Raw genomic sequence first — 17,722 nt, 5'->3', positions numbered from 1 at the left:
CCCAGTACTCTCCCTGGCATCTGCCCCTCCCCAGTACCCGCCCCGATACCCACCCCACATGCTTCTGCTCACTTCTAAGAAGCACACTAAAGGCTGTTCCACATAGCCCCTGTTGCTATGTCATTCAACTGATATTTTGAAACCCAGTAGAAATAAAGAGTGATCACAGGTATTTTTCTAAAATGTAATCATCCTTAATCATTGAAAGCATACAATTTAAGTAAAAACTAATAAGGCATATGATATGCAAATGCATTTTTAAGCCAAGCCCTTCCAAATATAGTATTTTCTCACATGCTTCCTAAAATAATTTTTAAAGTATACATAGTTCCTCACAAACTTTTAAGTTGTCATCTCAAATTTTTCAACGTATCTTTAATTGCAAAGGATATAATTTAGGCACACTGCAAAAGTTGGCTCCTTTTAAAATATATTGCCAGTCCACTCAAACACATCCAAGGAGAAATTACCCATGTAATATGATGCCTTTTCTCTTTCAGTACATATTTCTATGCTGCTTCCCTGAAGACTTTTAGTCCAATGTATTTTCATGTATGAAATATTTTGTTGGCAATTATTGCATATTTGCCTCTCCTCCAGAATTAGACAGCTCTAAATATTTCAGATAAATTAATATTTTAAATTATTATACAATCAACCAAGCCATCATAAATAAATTCGATATTTTGAAAGACTATTAGTAAATGCAAATATAAAATATATTCCTGAGACACACAAAATGGAAATTAGCACATGTACCTGTAAATACATATTAAGTAGTCCTTGAAGAAGCTATTTGCTTTCTTTTATACACAGTGAGGCATACAGCAAGCTTGTTTGAATAAATAATCAGTTGACAAAAAGTCTCTCTTCATAGTTATTCTACTTGACTGTTTAAACTACCTTTTATGTGAAAAATTAAACTTTACCTAACATAAAAGTTAGTAATCAAGTAGTGGTCTGACAAGGCTTTTTTTCATACTGCCCTTGAAAAAAAAGATGCATTAAAACCACATATCTAGAAAGAGCTTATCACAAGTCTTCTTATAAAATTCATTTACTTTCTTAACACCAATTCAGTCTCCCAACTTTAAATACTGAAGGGTCCACTCTAAAGCAGTACACCACCATGGAAAGATGGGCTGAAGTGAGGGTAGAGGGAAGGGATAGAAGATAGCCCATTCAGTAAGTGTCTGCTGAGCACAAGGACCTATGTCCAATATCCAGTCAGAAACCTAGGTATGTTGGTAGAACATTTAGAATTACAGTCTCAAGAGGGAGAGAGGCAGGGTAGGGTCACCAAATTTCTATGGCCATCCAGCTTGATCTATTGGTAAACATCTGGGCCAGTGATAGACCCTACTTCAAAAACTATATTGTCTGAGCCTGAGGAGTAACACAGGAAGTTATCCTCTGATGGAGGGGTAAGGGAGGAGGGAGGGAGAGAGGAGGGTAAGAATAAGAAAGAACAGTCATAGGTAAAGCTGAGAATTCATAAGACAAATTCCCAAGTCAGTTCTCAGAAAATGCCAAATGAAAGTAAAGACTTGAAACCAGTTTTTAAGATGACCTTGAAGGTATCCATGGGCTTCCAAGATAGTCAATTCCTCTCCAGTACATAGGATATACACACATAAACCCATGTGTCAACCTCACTGATGGCCCTTCCAAAGCAGCTTCCCACTTTACCTCATTCCTGGAACTCTAAACTAAGCAGTCTTCTTTAGTTACACTTCTTGCCTTCCCATTCTGTATGCTTATTTTCCCAATTGTAGATAATATTTGTGTTCATGTGGCTCTCTTAACCTGTTATACAGTGTCTATTATAATCACCTTGTCCAAATCTGCTCATCTTAGAGGTTCTTTCCCTCAGGAAATTTGTCTTCCTACTGCAGACCCAACTGATTTCAGAGTTTCATTAACTTGCACTCTCGACATGACTATAAATATCTGGACTACTTTTTTGATGGAAGGGGAATTAATAAAAATTAGTTAAGAATTTCCCATCGCATTATTCCTCTTTTTCATCCTACTGAAAGTCTGAAAACCAGAAAAGCAAAGAATAGATGTACAGAACAGGGAATGAAGAATTAAATTCCTCTTTCTTCAAAAGTATTATGATTGCTTATTTAGAATATCTATAAAATTAACAAAAAACAACCTTGCAATGTTTGTGTCTAATTGAGTTGTTAGCCAAGGGGGCTCCATTAAAACACCTGAACAACTTGAGCTTTTCCCAAGATCTTGGTTATTCTCCATAAGTTGATGGTAGTGCCCTATTGCTGAAGACAACGCCTCCATATCTCATTGAATATGAAATAGTCAAGTAGTGCCTAACTAGGGTCTTCAGCCCTATTGACTAGTGTTCATGGTGCTGAAAGGTACTCTGCAGGCTATTAGAAGAAAGGTAACAACCAACCCTTCTACACCCTTTGATCTACTATGGTGGCCTGTCTGCAAGTTATAAACTGATCTTTAATCTTTTGTTATGCTGGTGCAAGAGTGAAGCAACATTGTGGGAGTGAAAAACTAGCCACTAGTCTATTTTATTTAAGGCCCACTATATGAGATAGCAGAATCCACACACAACACTGCTCAGGTGCCTAAGAACCTGATACTATATAGAGGAAGAACTTAGAGAAAATGTAAATATTACAGTTCTACTAAAGGGAGAAAATAACAAAATGATTTTTATGAGCATTCTACTATATACATAGATCAATATCTTGCCTAACCATCATCAAAGAGGCCTCCTCCTGAAGTGGATAGCAACTACTTCAAAATCGACAATGTGCAGAGACTGAGAAATGAGATGTCTCCATCAAAATCTTCCCCTCTGGCTCAGGAAACTAAGAGGAAAGGAAGGTGAAAAGATTGTAATATCCATGGGGCATGAAGGATACCAAAAAAAACAGTGTCTTCCAGCCACAATAGACAGATACAATAGACATGAGCTCCTAGAGACCATGGCAGCATGCAGAGCCTACACAAGTCCAAAGTGGGCAGGCTCCGAGGCCTGAGATAGGGGATAGGCTGACCTTCTATTTCCAACAAGAACCTACATCCAGTTGACAACCACTCACCAAGGAAAATAAGTTTCTCTATGGGAGTCTCACTGAGTATACAGACCACACTAAAGGGCGGGCTCCATGTCCAACAGTAGATGGCCAACACAAAACAAACTCTAAGATAATTTGGATAATTTCTTGTCTCATTTTTGCTTTGTTTGGATATTTTATTATCTTTTATCTTTCTGGTCTTTTACTTGTATATTATGGTTTCCATGATACACACATGCGCATGTGTGTGTGTGTGTGTGTGTGTGTGTGTGTGTGTGTGTGTGTGTCCCATGCTCCTACTTTTCTTTCTTTTTTATTTGTTACTTCGTTTATTTTGTTTTATCCCTTTTTGTCTTCTTATTTGCCTGTTTTGCTTTCCAGAAACAAGGTATGGAGATAGAAGGAAGGGGACATGGGGGAGATCTGGGAGGAAATGAGGAGGGGAAAGAAAGAACAGAATATATTATATGAAAAAATGTTTTCAATTTGAAACCAAGAAGAATCACTAAGCAAGCCAAACATACTTTCAACACAAGTCACTAGAAAACTTGGCTCATGTACCTTTTAAAGTAAAGAAATACAGACTGCATTTTCCAGCAAATAGTGCTCAAACAATTGAATAGCCATGTGTCAGAAAATAATTCCTGGGCCAGATTTTATGCCCTTCATATAAATTAATGTCAGAGGGTCTCAAGCTTAAATGTACACGAAAGCTATAAATTTCTTCAAGATCGTAGGGAAACCTAGACAATATCGGGTGCAGTTTGAGCTTTTTAAATAAACAACAAAAGCATGACTGTGGGAGAAAATGAAAAGCCAAACGTCAATTTTGTCCTTTACAACATGTCAGAGGAATGAATGAAAAAACCCTGATTGAGAGAGAAGATACATGGGATATTTAATTGTTATCTGAAATATATGAGGACATCTTAAAATTCTTTAAGAATATAGTAAAGGGATTAAAGATTGGTTCAAAGACTTTTACAGATATTTCAGCAGAGAAGATTCTCTGATCATGAATAGACCTCTGAACATATGATGCCACTAAAGAGTTGCAAACACATGAAGATAACATGACACACATTTTATAGTGGCCAAACTTTAAGACATTGACAATGTTAAATGCTCTTCAGGAGACAGAGCAGTTTCTGCCATTCCAGGTGGGAATGCAAAATGGCATGTTTTCATCCAGTATGAACTGACTCAGAGCTCAGAGAACTCTATGGAAGAGAAGGTAGAAATACAATAAGAACCAGAAGGGGTTCATGATTCCAATGGGACTGTGTCTTCTAGACACCACAGACTGACAAACATGAACTCACAGAGACTGTCAGCTTGCATAGGACCTGCACAGGTCAAAATCTCACTAATATGGCCCTTCCCAATTGGCTTCTCCCTTCTCTCTCAGTCTTGGGACAGCTTCTTACCAAATAGCCTTCCCTACACATCTTGCAATTATTCTCCTTGGAATTTATCCTAAAGATTTAAAAAGATGTATTTTAACAAAAATGCATGAATATGCTTACCATACCTATATTCCTAATTTCTAAAATTTGCAAGCAAGAAGGTGTTCATCTGTCCTGAGTGGACAAATAAACTCTAGCGCATTCAGAAATGGAATTTAAATGAGTTCTTAAAACAGAAAAAACAAAAAAAGTGTTACTGGTCATTAGTGAGTACAAAAAGGTCACTCTGAAAAGGCTACATACTCATGATTCCAATCATGTAGCATTGTGGAAAAGACAGAACTGTAAATGTAAGAAAATAAACTAATGGTTTCCACAGGTTGGGAGATAGAGAGCATTAAAGATGGAACGTACATTGGAATCTTACAGTGCTGAAACTACTCTGTGCGTTACTACAATAGTGGATTCATGCCACCATGCACATTTCCTAACCCACAGAAACTACTCTGTGCGTTACTACAATAGTGGATTCATGCCACCATGCACATTTCCTAACCCACAGAAACTACTCTGTGCATTACTACAATAGTAGATTCATGCCATCATGCACATTTCCTAACCCACAGAATACATACTACTTGTGATAGCTGATCATAACTGGCATCTGAATGGGTCTTGGAGTCACCTGGAAGACAAAAATCTGGTTGTGTTTATGAAGATGTGGCAAAAGTTTAACTGATATTAGAAGATTTGCCCTGAATGCAAGCAGCACTACACTCTTCTAGCTAATGTCAGACTCAATAAAAAATAAGGACATTAACTGATTATCCAGTGGCCAGGTATGAAAATAAACACTTGAGTAGCATTATACAGTCTGAACAGAGGATATTTAGGAATACATTTTGGAATATATCATTATCGCATATAGTATATTAAAATTAGAATTAATCTCTTAATAAATACAATAAATAAAATATTGTTAATGTTTATATTGATATTATATTATATACAATATATTATATATACTATCATGAAATTATTAAAGTATTATTATAATTATATGTAAAATATATATTATATGTGTCTATATATTCACATATAACAATAACTAGTGAGAAAAGAATCCATGAATCTGAAAGTTAAGGGGAATCATATGAGAGAGTTTGAGGAGGCAAAAGGAAAGGAGAAATGATATAATTACACTGAAATCTCAAAAATAAAAGAAATATAAAAATGAGAGAACAAGTCATGTTCTATCATTCATCTTTCTGAGGATCCACTATGATCAAGGGCTTCATACAGCCATGCCTTCCCTGCATGATAAACTGGACCTTCCAACTGTGACCTAAAGCAAAGATTTCCACTCTTAAGTTTTTTTTCTTGGACATTTTGTCACAGCAATAAGAAAAGCAACCAATGCACCATAAGTCCAGTGTATGCTTTCAGGAATTACGATAGAGCAATGTAAATTATCTAAGGTGCCAAACTTCCCACTCCAGTGGGGAATGCTCATAAAGGGGACAATAACGCAATCTGGGAGAGCATTCTCTCAGGAAATTTTCTGTTTCTTCCTTTTGCCTGAAACTTAAGTTTCCTATTTCATTTTTCCCTTAAAAGTCAGTTTCATAGAGAGGTTTCCTTGATGGGATGTAAAGACAACAATTACCTGTGGGTATATAGAAAAATGTTTAAAGATTGTTCATAGTCACTATCCTAGTTGAGAAAATTAATGGTTGTAGATTCTCCACTAATAGCCAGAATTTAACTAGGTAGTTAACTAGGTTTCTGATACCAAGTATGGTTTGACTTTTTTTGAACAGTTCACGACGAGTCCACTTTGGGTATGCATGTCATTTCTGCTCCCTTAGAGTTAAAACACCACACTGGTCATTGCTGTCATTCACAAGCATCATAGGTGGGTAGAGCTGATGGCCTCCCTCCTTTGGAAACATCCATGATGCCATCTAGTACAATGAAAGCTAGTCCTCAGGGAAAGAGAATTTGTGTCAGTTCCAGCTCATTAGTATCTGGGCCTTATTTTTTAGAGTCGACAAGGGTAACAAACAATAGGCTGTGTGTTTAAGGAGTCTCTTGGACAACCCTGACCAGCAACTCAGAAACCAGAAACTCAGTCCAGATAGGAAAAGTTTATTAAAACTATATATGTCCAAACATGAACTGAACAAATAGGACACTAATAAACATGCCAAAGGGAATAAAGGAAACCCTCTTGAGGCCTTAATCCTGCCAAAAAAAAAAAAAATACCCTATAGGGAACTAAAAAAAAAAGACAACGGGGAAACATGTTCTCTAGGAAGAGAACATACAATTGATTGTCCAGGGTAAAATGGACAGCTCTGAGAACATACATAAAAGTAATCTTTACTGACTGAGCAAAGAGGCCTAGTGTTCGTATGTGAAGTGGGTTAACCTGCTTTCACAGGAAGGAACATTTACTTGCTCAATATGTTTCTACAACAGCTGTGTGAAATCAATGTTTTCAAAGAAAAACACCATTCTTGGTTGATAAGTCAACCAATTCAATTGGAGGGTTTTTCTACTTTACAGCATCCATGGATCCACCATTTCTATTCCTTCACTACCTCAGAAAGTCTGGCAAAGAGGGAAAGACAGGGGACAGTAGGTGACATATTTCCAAATTGCATCTTATGGATGGAATTTCCTGGGTTTGGGAAGTCCTTTCATCATGTGACAGGGGAAAAAAAAGGAAAAACAAGCAAGAAATATTCCAAGGACAGCACAGAGAAGACTTTGAAGCAAAGACCAATAATGTCTACATGAATGTCAGGGTACATCCAGCTGCTTGGTTGCATATTTCCACTGGTGATCAGGTTTCCAGGGACAAGGAAGACATTTATGTTTGCTATACCCATGGTCTTTTTATTTACCTAAAGAATTAATTGAGAGCTTATCTAAGCTTGCAAAGCCTCCAGAACCTCAGTTTCAGTGCCAACCTCCCAGTGAAAGAAACTAAAGTAGTCAGATAGACCTGTAGAAGTGAAAGATCACATTATGTTTTACACTAAAGACTTAAGGACTGGCAAGAAAAAGAGCAAAATGCTGCAGTTCGGAAGCCTTTGGCAAAGTTGACAGGAATGGAATGAAAAGTATTAATTTTGGTGCAAAAAATAAAAGAATAAGCTAGAAATATTTGCACCATTAAAAATAAAAGTTGATGAAGCAGAGAAAATCAGTTGCATGGCCCAGCATATGCTATTGTGTTATTCTTTTATATTTGCTAACTCTATATTTTTAGTCTAACAATAAGTTCAGGCTAGTTACCCAAAATAGGAAGCAATTCCCCCAAATTCACACACCATGTGTAGTAGAACCAATTTAAACTTATCTTTGTCTAACTTACAGATGAAAGAGATGTAGACTATGGTCATTCTATTTGGCTTGGACAATCACTGGGGGTATACCTTAAGCTACTTTTCTAGCTGCTGGCCTGGCTACTTCCCCAGTGATGTACTCCAAATATTTGTTGTTTCTCCTGGTCATCTCCTCATGGTCCATCTCCACTCATGGCTGCTTCCTCCTCTTTCCTGCATCCTTCTCTTCTCTGCAACCAGTTAACTCAAAACTTCCCTACTTGTAAACCCTCCAGAATAAATGGCTATAGCCATTTTTATTTAACCAATAGTTTTAAATTAGGGAACAAAGTTTGCACAACAAAGCCAGCAAATGTGAGAATTCACTAGTTGGCAACTAGACCTTCCAGTACAGAATTTAGCATTACAATATATCGCAACATCCTAACCCTTAAGAACCTTGTATGGAAATATTCTTTTCTTTTTAATTATTTGTTTTATCTATGTAACTTCTTTCTAAGAAGGAAACTTTTATCAAAAGTCTGTTTGTGCATACACACATACAACCCCATCACACAAACATAAACACACACACACACACACACACACACACACACACACACACTGAAAGGAATAGCAGTATTAGCGATAAATTAATTAATAAGAATACTTCTTTGCTATGCTTTCAGTGAATAAGCATCTGTCTTATGCTCTTCTACACTATTTCTTCAGTGAAATTAGGCAGGGTATATAAATTACAAACTTTTTCTCTTAACCAGTGTTAGCTGAGTGATGGCCAAATATTCTGTGATGAACTAATATTTCCAAGGAATCTCAAGGGATTCTCTAAGGCCCCATTACACAGTACCCTCAAGAGTAAATGATAGAAAAGTGTGCTCCACAGAAGGGAATCCCAAATCCTTTGGGAGTTCTCAAAGACTTTCAACCCTTTCTCTCTTATGTATGAGAAGCTAACAGGCACATTAACATCTAATATCAGCAATTAAGCTATTCTTAGGACCTACAATTTTCTACCAGCATATTGCATACTGAATTTCAATAGTTTAAAAGTTGACAGCTGCTCAAAATGTTTAAGGACTTTCACAGAATTGTACCACAAAAGAAGAGGTTCAGGAATTTAGTGCAATGCTGCAATGCCAGAGTTTAGTTGTTATGCTAGCATCTGAAGTCACTAGTCCCTGTCATGGCATCTCCATGACTGTTTTCTCTTTTCTGTTGTACAAAAGAAGGAAAATGGAGAATTCAAATCTCTGAAATCTGATAGGAAATCTCACACAAACGTTGTCCACCTCTAGTTTGTTCATTAGTTCCTAGTTTATTGCATTCCTTTGCTGAAGGTAAGCAGACAGACAATGGAAAGACTGTACAGTTAGAGGTCTTTACAGAGAATAAATAAGTTGTCACTCTCTGTTAATTAATAATGGATGCTTCTTTTTAGCAGGTATATCTAAATATTTATCATTATTTTAAATTCTATGGTTATCAATTAGATAATGGCCTATCCTACTCATGTTGATATTTAAACATTTATCACATATATTTACATATAATTATCACCTATGAAATTAGGTAGATTACATAAATTAAAAACTTTTCTTTTACCCAGTGTTAACTCAGTGGTAGCCAAATATTCTTAATAAACTAATATTTCCCAAAAGATTCTATAGTAGAATAAGGCACATTTACAAGTGTCCTACTAACTTTTTTACTAACTTCTTGGGCTTTCACTTTTTAGGTTGTTGTTGTTGTTGTTGTTGTTGTTGTTGTTTAAGGAGTCACAGGGTAGCCCAGGATGGCATGGAACTAAGTACCTACCTAGCCCGTGTTGTCTTCAAATTTATGACAATCCTTTCTCAGCCTCCCAAATGTTAGGATTATATTTGTAAGCCATCATTCCTAGCTATAACTGTAAATGAAAATTTTGTGAAACTCCTTAAACATTTTGAGCAATATGTATAGTTTTGAGTTATTGGAATTTGATATGTGATATGTCTGTGGAAAATTTTAGATCCCAAGTATAACTTAATTGCTGATATTAGATGTTAACATGCCTATTAGCTTCACATGTACAAGACAGAGAATGGGCTGAAAGTCATTGAGAACTCCCAAAGAATTTGGGGTTCCCTCTGTGGAGCACACTTTTCTGTCATTCATTTTCTGAGGGTTGTGTGAAATGGAGTCTCAGAGAATCGCAGGTATCAATGCTGTGCTTTTTCCTACCAATTTGATGATGCACAAAGCTGGTCAAAGTCTCCACAGAACTGGTTGGAAAATTAGTGTTCAAGTAGGACATAGGGAGGAGGAAATTAGCATGGAATCAAAGAAAAATACAAACCAACATAACGACTGACACAACACAAACTGAAAGAGTAGTCCATATGAGAAATGCCAGTTCATTTCTTCATTTTCTGTACACGTAGTTTCTCTTTCAAATCTGATGCATTGACTGACCATGCTTTTGTAAATAACTTCCCAACCACAACTTCAATTTTTAAACCTTTGCTTGTTTAGGAGTAGGGCTTGCTATAGTGTACATGAGATGGTCAGAACACAGCTTGCACAGGTTGTTCTCTCCTTCCACCATTTTTTCCCCAAAGAATCAAAGTCAGTTCTTCAGACACAGAAGCAATTGCCTTTAGTTACCGAGCAATCTCACTGCCCCAGTGACTCATATTTTTATCACCTGCAAAGATGTCTGCCTGAAATACTTTAAACAGACTCCTAAGAAGCTCAAAGTGAAGCTTAAAACTTTTGTCTCCAAGTGTCACACATGCTTCTTTATATAATGACAAAAATACACAGGATGTCAAATGACAGGCGCCCCACATCTGAGACATGGGAGGCTTAGACCAAAACAGTAAGTGACAAGCATTACAGCATCCCAGAATGTAACGGCAGGTCTCCATGCCAACCATGCAGACACTATTTGACTCTGACCTTCCCCCAGGCTCCCTCAGAAGAGAATCCTTTTTTGGAGGGAGCCTAGAGGAAATGAGAGGCAAATAATGGCTATGCTTTCCATTCTGCCCATGAGGAAACAGGAATGTTTACAAAGGGCCTGAAGTACTGGCTCTTCACTATTTGAGGAGGGTTAGTATTTAGAGCCTCTCACTTGTTAGAGAATTATGAAATAGTGTACTGTCATTGCCTCTCCACTGGCCAAGAGCATGAGTGGACTGCCGTAGGAGAAAATAGAGTGGCAGGCTCAGTAGAAGGGCAAGGACATCCTTTTTACGATTTTTTTCCCAAATGCTATGTATAATCTTACAAGGACTTTGATACTTATTTAGAAAAAAAATCATTCTCTAAATTATAATTCATAAGATTTGATATCTATGACAACAAACACTTGGGGACTTATTGCACACTATGTAACTCTTTAATTCTTTGTATCCCATGTGGGTACCTTCCAGTTTACTGCATTCTGACACTAAGCAGTAGTTCCCATAAGTCAAAGGACTCAGGTACAACATGACAACCCTTAATTCCAATGCTGTGTTAGTGAATCTTCCCACAACCTGACAGAAGCATCTTGAATGAAGAAGGACTTATCGAGGCTCACAGTTTCAGGGGGATTTCAAGCTAGTAGAATTTCAAGCCAGCAGAAAAGGGAAGGCACAGTGACAGAAGTAGTTATTCATCCATGACAAATTTCTTGTATGGTCATAGGACTCATATATGACATTCAGTCCAAAAAGCAAAGGAAATTGAGTTAGAATGAGGGTCAAGTTATACCTTCAAGGGCCCATAGTGACATACCTTTACTAGTCAAGTTTCTCTCCTAAATGTCTTATATCTATGCAGGCTGTATGTCCATCAATGGACCAAGTTACCAAACACACAATCATTTGGGGACATTATAAAGCAGAACAGATGGTAAGACAAGGCCAAGTCTCCCGTGTTCATGATTAATCAAGAATAAAACAGAGGTCCCTACAACTAATTTTTTTGGTTCATTACAGAAAGTTCAAATCAGCAGTATCTATAGTGGGAAGATATGTTAGAGCAAGGTATGAGACATGCCTCTGAACATCACTGCCCTCTCCACCTGCCCAGAACCTCCCTATCCACCTAGCTCCCAAATGTCTTAATTCTCTAATCTAGGGTTTTTATGGAGGTATCATTCTTCAGGCATGATTTATTAAATCATTTTCCATTTTATTAAATCAACCTCCAGCCTGTCTCTTCTCTCTGAAGTCAGATGATGAAGCTAAAATGTTTTAATATTCTCATCGCTTATTTGGTTCCACTTGCAGGTATTCTATATTCTGAGGTTGCAGAGGGAACCCAAGCCTTGAATCATCTCATTAATTCCTGAATGACATGTCACTTTGGAGAATGGAGAATATAAGAGCTTCAGAAGCAATGCATTTGGAGATGGAACCAAAGAACAACTATGGACATATAATTTTAGAAAACACCAATAAGGAAATTCTCTGTGAAACAGACTAAAGTAGCATACGCAAGTAGCCATCAAAAGCAGAGATATGAAGCACATCTTTTATAGAGGCATATAAATATACTTGTCTAAGCCCTCAAAACACCAAAACGGGGACACAGATGCACAGAGATGTGCATTCATACATACACATACATATACACTTACACACATGTATATACACACAAACACATGCATATGCACATTTAACTCAAACACACATATATGCACACATGTACATATATAAATATATACTCACATCTGCACATACTTGTATACACACTGTAATGTACACTCTTTCTATAAGTGTGCATACTCTTTCTATAAAATTGACTATATTTGTAGTTAACTAAAATCTAGGCAATGGGAAACAACTGTGAGAAATATTTCTTATTAAACCTATGAAATGTGAAGTATAACCTTTAATCTAGGCCACATCTTATTCTGGCAACCTATATAAAGAAAATGGAAGAAAGAAGTCCTTTCTCTTTGCCTGCTTGCCCTCATGCTTGCTGGCAAGTCAATTTCTTCACTGGCAGTAGAGCCCAATTTCTTAAGATTCCAGAGTATATTGAAGATCAGCTGAAACACCCAGCCATGGACTAAACAACTACTGAATTCCTGAAACTGAATTTTCAGTTGGTAGAAAATGACTGTTGGACTAGCAGAACCTGGAAGCAATTCTAATACAGAGGTAGATAGATAGATAGATAGATAGATAGATAGATAGATAGATAGATAGATAGATAGATAGATAGATAGATAGATTATAGATACTTCATCAGTTTTGTTCACCTGGAGAACTTTAACTAATACATACATACGTGTGTGTACACACACACATACACACATACATATAGACACAGACAGACAGACAGACAGACAGACAGACAGACAGGCAGGCAGGCAGGCAGGCAGGCAGGCAGGCAGGCAGGCAGGCAGACACATTCACATACAAATATATGTGTTAGGCATATTCACACATTTGGAAATACACCTCTACTGCTATCCTCCAAATCAGTTCAGGAATACCTTTGGTAAAAACAACTATTTTCTGCTTCCATGGCTAAGAGAGGGGTAACCTAAGACAAGACACCATAGTGTTAATTAGAATTCTGTACCAATCCAAGTAATTACTAGAAGTACATTATTTTTAGTTCAGAAGAAAAATAAACTAAGAGAGGATTATATTTTAAATTTCATAGAGTTTATAAAATACACATGAAATTTCTGATATTTAGTTATTGGATAATAAATCCCTAGTCTACATGTTACTTTAAATGAGTCATGGGATAAAATATTTTCTGCTATCCCTACATTAGACCCAAAACATATAACTTATTTATTATAATTCAATAACAGTTTGATACCTGGAGGCATGAATCAATTAGTAAGTCCCAGTTAATTCTTCTTGAAATGTCAATATAGAAATCATTAAAGGCAGATTCTAATACAGACTGATGAAAGTCCTACAAGTTAACTCCTTACCTGACATAGCAGTAGTCAAGAGGACATGGCAACTTCTGAGAGACGAAACTAAATGCACTTTGTGTATTAGGGGGGATGAATTCCAAAGTGTGCAGAATGGAAACTCAGCACTCTGCAATTATTCTCTTTTCCTATAATCTTTGACACTAGAACTCCTAATGGAGAAGATAGAAGAGAGAAAGCATTATGAAGCCTAATCCTTTGTATAGTTTTGCATGAGAGTAGTCTAATTAGATGAAATTAGACTATGTGCTTTAATCTTAAAGAAGAAAATTGACTTAAAGAAAAAGGTATATGTAAAAGACTTTGCCCTTTGTCCTTTACTATTTTTGACATTATAATATAATCACATTATTTCCCCCTTCCATTTCCACCAACCTGACCCCCCCCCCATATACCCATCATAGTTCTCAAAATCATGGTCTCTGTTTTCATTAATCATTGTTATATTCATATATGTATATATGAATATATATATATGTACATACATATATATATACAAGTTGGTATAGTGGGTACAGTAGTGGCACACATACCTTGCTGGTAAATAAGAACTCTTTAATTAGTCTTAAGACATAAGGGAGAAATCATACCTGGTTCTAGAAAGCTAGTCAATTAACCAGGGCTATTAAACTCATGGATCTTGAAGGATAATCTACCACAACCAATTTGCTAAATGATAATAATAGTCAACTGCATTCTAAGTACTTGTTTTTATACCCACAGATAAGCATAGTCCTTCATCTCCTCAAGGAACCTTCTCTTTGGAACATTGAGAGGTCATCACAGAAAACTAAAACCAATACAAATGCAGAGTTCTGAACTCCAATCTCAATGGATATATCTGGAAAACAACTTTCACACGTAAGCCTCAGGAAATTCAGAAGAGGCAATAAAAAAAGTATCAGAGCCTGAAGATCAAGGAGTTTGCTGTGAGGCTACATCTCTCCTAGTAATGTCAGAAGGCACACTTATAAAGTCTCACCAACATGACTGCCTGAACATAAGCTGAAAACAGACAATAGGCATATCAAACTGGGACCTCAACCTCACAAAAGTATGATAGCCAGCTAAGGAATGCTGAGAGTGAAAAAAATACTCATGTTCTTTCTAAGTTTTGTTTTGTTTTCACTAAAACTTATCCTATACTATATTTAAATCCACTTTATTCCTTACTGTCAAGTCATTTTAGGTACATAGTATATTCATACATGTGTTAGTCTGAACACACATGTGATGTTATGTATATGCATGGATTTCTATACATGTGGAAGCCATAGGTCAGTGTTGGTTACCTTTCTCTATCAGTTTCATCTCCATTATCTCTCTAGCCCCCAATTTGCCATTTTATTTATTCTATTGAGTAATAAATATTCATTTGAGCTTATTTTATAAAACTTATCACATAACAAGATGAAATTATCCATACATATGTATCTCTTGAGGTTTTTCTTATGATTTTACTGTTCTTAATTTCTATGAAAAAGGAGAAGCCATACAGTCCTGAACAATTCCTTGTGGTACAGAATAAGGTGAATTTCTCAGTCTTGGCTGTCAGAGCAGAGGAATGGCTTGAATTTCTCCTGAGTGCCTCCTCAGTAGGAAATTTCTTCAAGGAAGGCTGTAGTCAGCATTATTTTAGCAGAAGAGAAAGTAATGTGAAGAGTTCAGCATAGTAGTATGGGTAAAAGATGAAGAAAAAGATATGGACAATTGTCAAGAGACAGCAGTTCATAGTTTTAGCCCAGAGAATAACAGGGTTTCGTGGGAATCCAAGTAAGAGAACAGGGGAAATGAAGAACAGAAACAAAATGTGATGTGAGTTGTGAAATGGCATATTTCTTGCTGAGATGAAAGCTATGGCAGATATTTCTTTCCTTTACATAAAGCCTCTTGCTACCTCTTCTTTCTTCCAGGCCAAACAGCACAAACAAGCAGTGCTATACAGATTGCACAGGTGGTACTCCTATACTTGAGAGTATAAAATATTTTTTAAGATAGTGTAAATAGCAGGTGAAGAGGCCTCAATTTGAGAGAGTGGCAGCCGTAGAAACAAATAACAATGATCTCTCAAGGCATTGGTGCTGCTCTCTGCAGTAGTTGCTTTAACTGAAGCATTGACCATGGTTCTAGCTGAGAGTCTTAATGGAAAATCTGACCTGGTGAGAGGAGCGTCTGTCCCTGGGTAAGAAGGAAAGCCCATTTTCCAGTCGTTATAAGTTATTCATTTGTTTTCATATTATTATTTGAAAACCTCGTGTATGTATACAATATAAGTTCGTCATATCTAACCCTGACTTCCCAACACTAGACATCCCCAGGACCTCCAGTCTTACACCCTTTCTAATTCTGTGTCCTCCTTTTATAATTTATGATTTATTTATGTAATTCTCTAGTCCAATTCATGCTGCCCAAATGGGCATGGATGTGGATAATTCACTGGGACATGAGGATACAAAAGAAAGAAACATTTTCCTTTCTCCTTCATTCTTCCTGTCATGAAGCAAAACTACTGGATGAGGATGGAATAACCCTCCTGGCCCTTCAAGAATGACAGACAAAATGGTCTTCTAGATTGAAGGGCTGGCATTTAACCACAAATTAATTCCCACAAAGACTGCTGTACTGCTGACTATAAAACAAGAAAAAAGAAGTTTCTATTCCTTTCAGCCACTAGGGTAAGGGTTTTCATTACATAACACTGAATGCATGTTTAGCTAATCAAGTAGAACTCCTATGTTAGCTTACTACACTACACATACTATAATTATCCTCATAATGCATAATTATGTATAAACAAATACAACTTTTACTGAACTTTTTCTTTGGCAATTTCATATACATATGAAGTGTATCTTGATTAGTGTAATCTCCTCACACTCTCCTTTCCCTCATACCCTTAATATCATCCTTGTATGACACCCCGCAAGTCAGTTTCCCACATCTTGGTTTTTGGAGGGGGTTGGTGGTGATGTTGCTTTGAAACCTAGAGAGTTTAACCATAATCATCTACCATGGATTCGGAAGCATCTGTTGGAAGTCTCTGGCTTCTCACCCTGTGCAAAGCTGAAGGTAATGGCTGCACGTCCCCCAGAATCCATTATTACCTAACAGTTGAGCTAAGGGAAGTAGGATCTCAGTAAACCCGTTCTGGTACCTAATTGACTGTTACAGCCTACTGTTAGATCACAGCTCCAAATGCCTGTGTCACGCGAGAAAACAATATTTTGAAACTTTCTCCTTATTGTCTGGCTCATGCACTCTGTCCAGTCTCTCTTCCACAACAATTCTTGAGCCTTAGGGGATAATAAAAATATCCTGTCTAAGTTTGAGCACTAAACCATCATGTGTTGAGCAGCTCTGAATGTTTGCATTCACTGTTCCTCATTACCAAAAGAAACTTCTCTTACAGAGCTTTGCAATGGTATTTGTCTATGGATATAAACATCAACATAGAGAAGGCTCTTTTGGTGACACACCAATTTAGCTAAACAAGAGGAGTAAGTTAGAAGAAGAAATCCATGTCTAATACCCAGTCAAAAACTCATGGTTGACTTAAAAGACAGAATAGCCACACCATAAATACAGTTAAGAGACTGAAGATGGTAATGTCAGAACAGAGTAATAAAAAAGAAGTTATCACCAAAGCTTTTTTCAAAACTAACTCAGAAAAATTTTTACTGGGCCAATTTTCTCAAACCTTGAAGCATTTAAGTTAATTATAAAATTAATTAACAAAATTTTTAGGTCTTAAGCTTGTATGTTCATCTTCCTTCATGTCAAAAATATACAACCCAGACCCTGTTTACTACAGCTGAGAAGATAAACAATTGGATAAATAAAGCCTACTTGCATAGCACAGTCCATATCTAATATATTTTCCTATGTGTTAGGATGTTTGAGTCAAAAACTAATTTGCACAATCTGCATAAATTTACATATTATGTTTAAGTACCCTTAACTTCAAGCTTGTAAAAT

The 17,722-nt window shown here is 36.7% G+C and overlaps 1 pseudogene; it reads left to right on the top strand.

Annotated features, from left to right (window-relative positions):
• The window catches only part of LOC116087797, an 8,163-nt pseudogene extending 532 nt beyond the window's left edge, over positions 1-7,631 (top strand).
• Positions 7,632-17,722: the final 10,091 nt, after the last annotated feature.

Source organism: Mastomys coucha, unplaced genomic scaffold, assembly GCF_008632895.1.
Source record: "Mastomys coucha isolate ucsf_1 unplaced genomic scaffold, UCSF_Mcou_1 pScaffold13, whole genome shotgun sequence".
Taxonomy (NCBI): Eukaryota; Metazoa; Chordata; class Mammalia; order Rodentia; family Muridae; genus Mastomys; species Mastomys coucha.
This window is presented reverse-complemented; position numbering and strand designations above follow the sequence as displayed.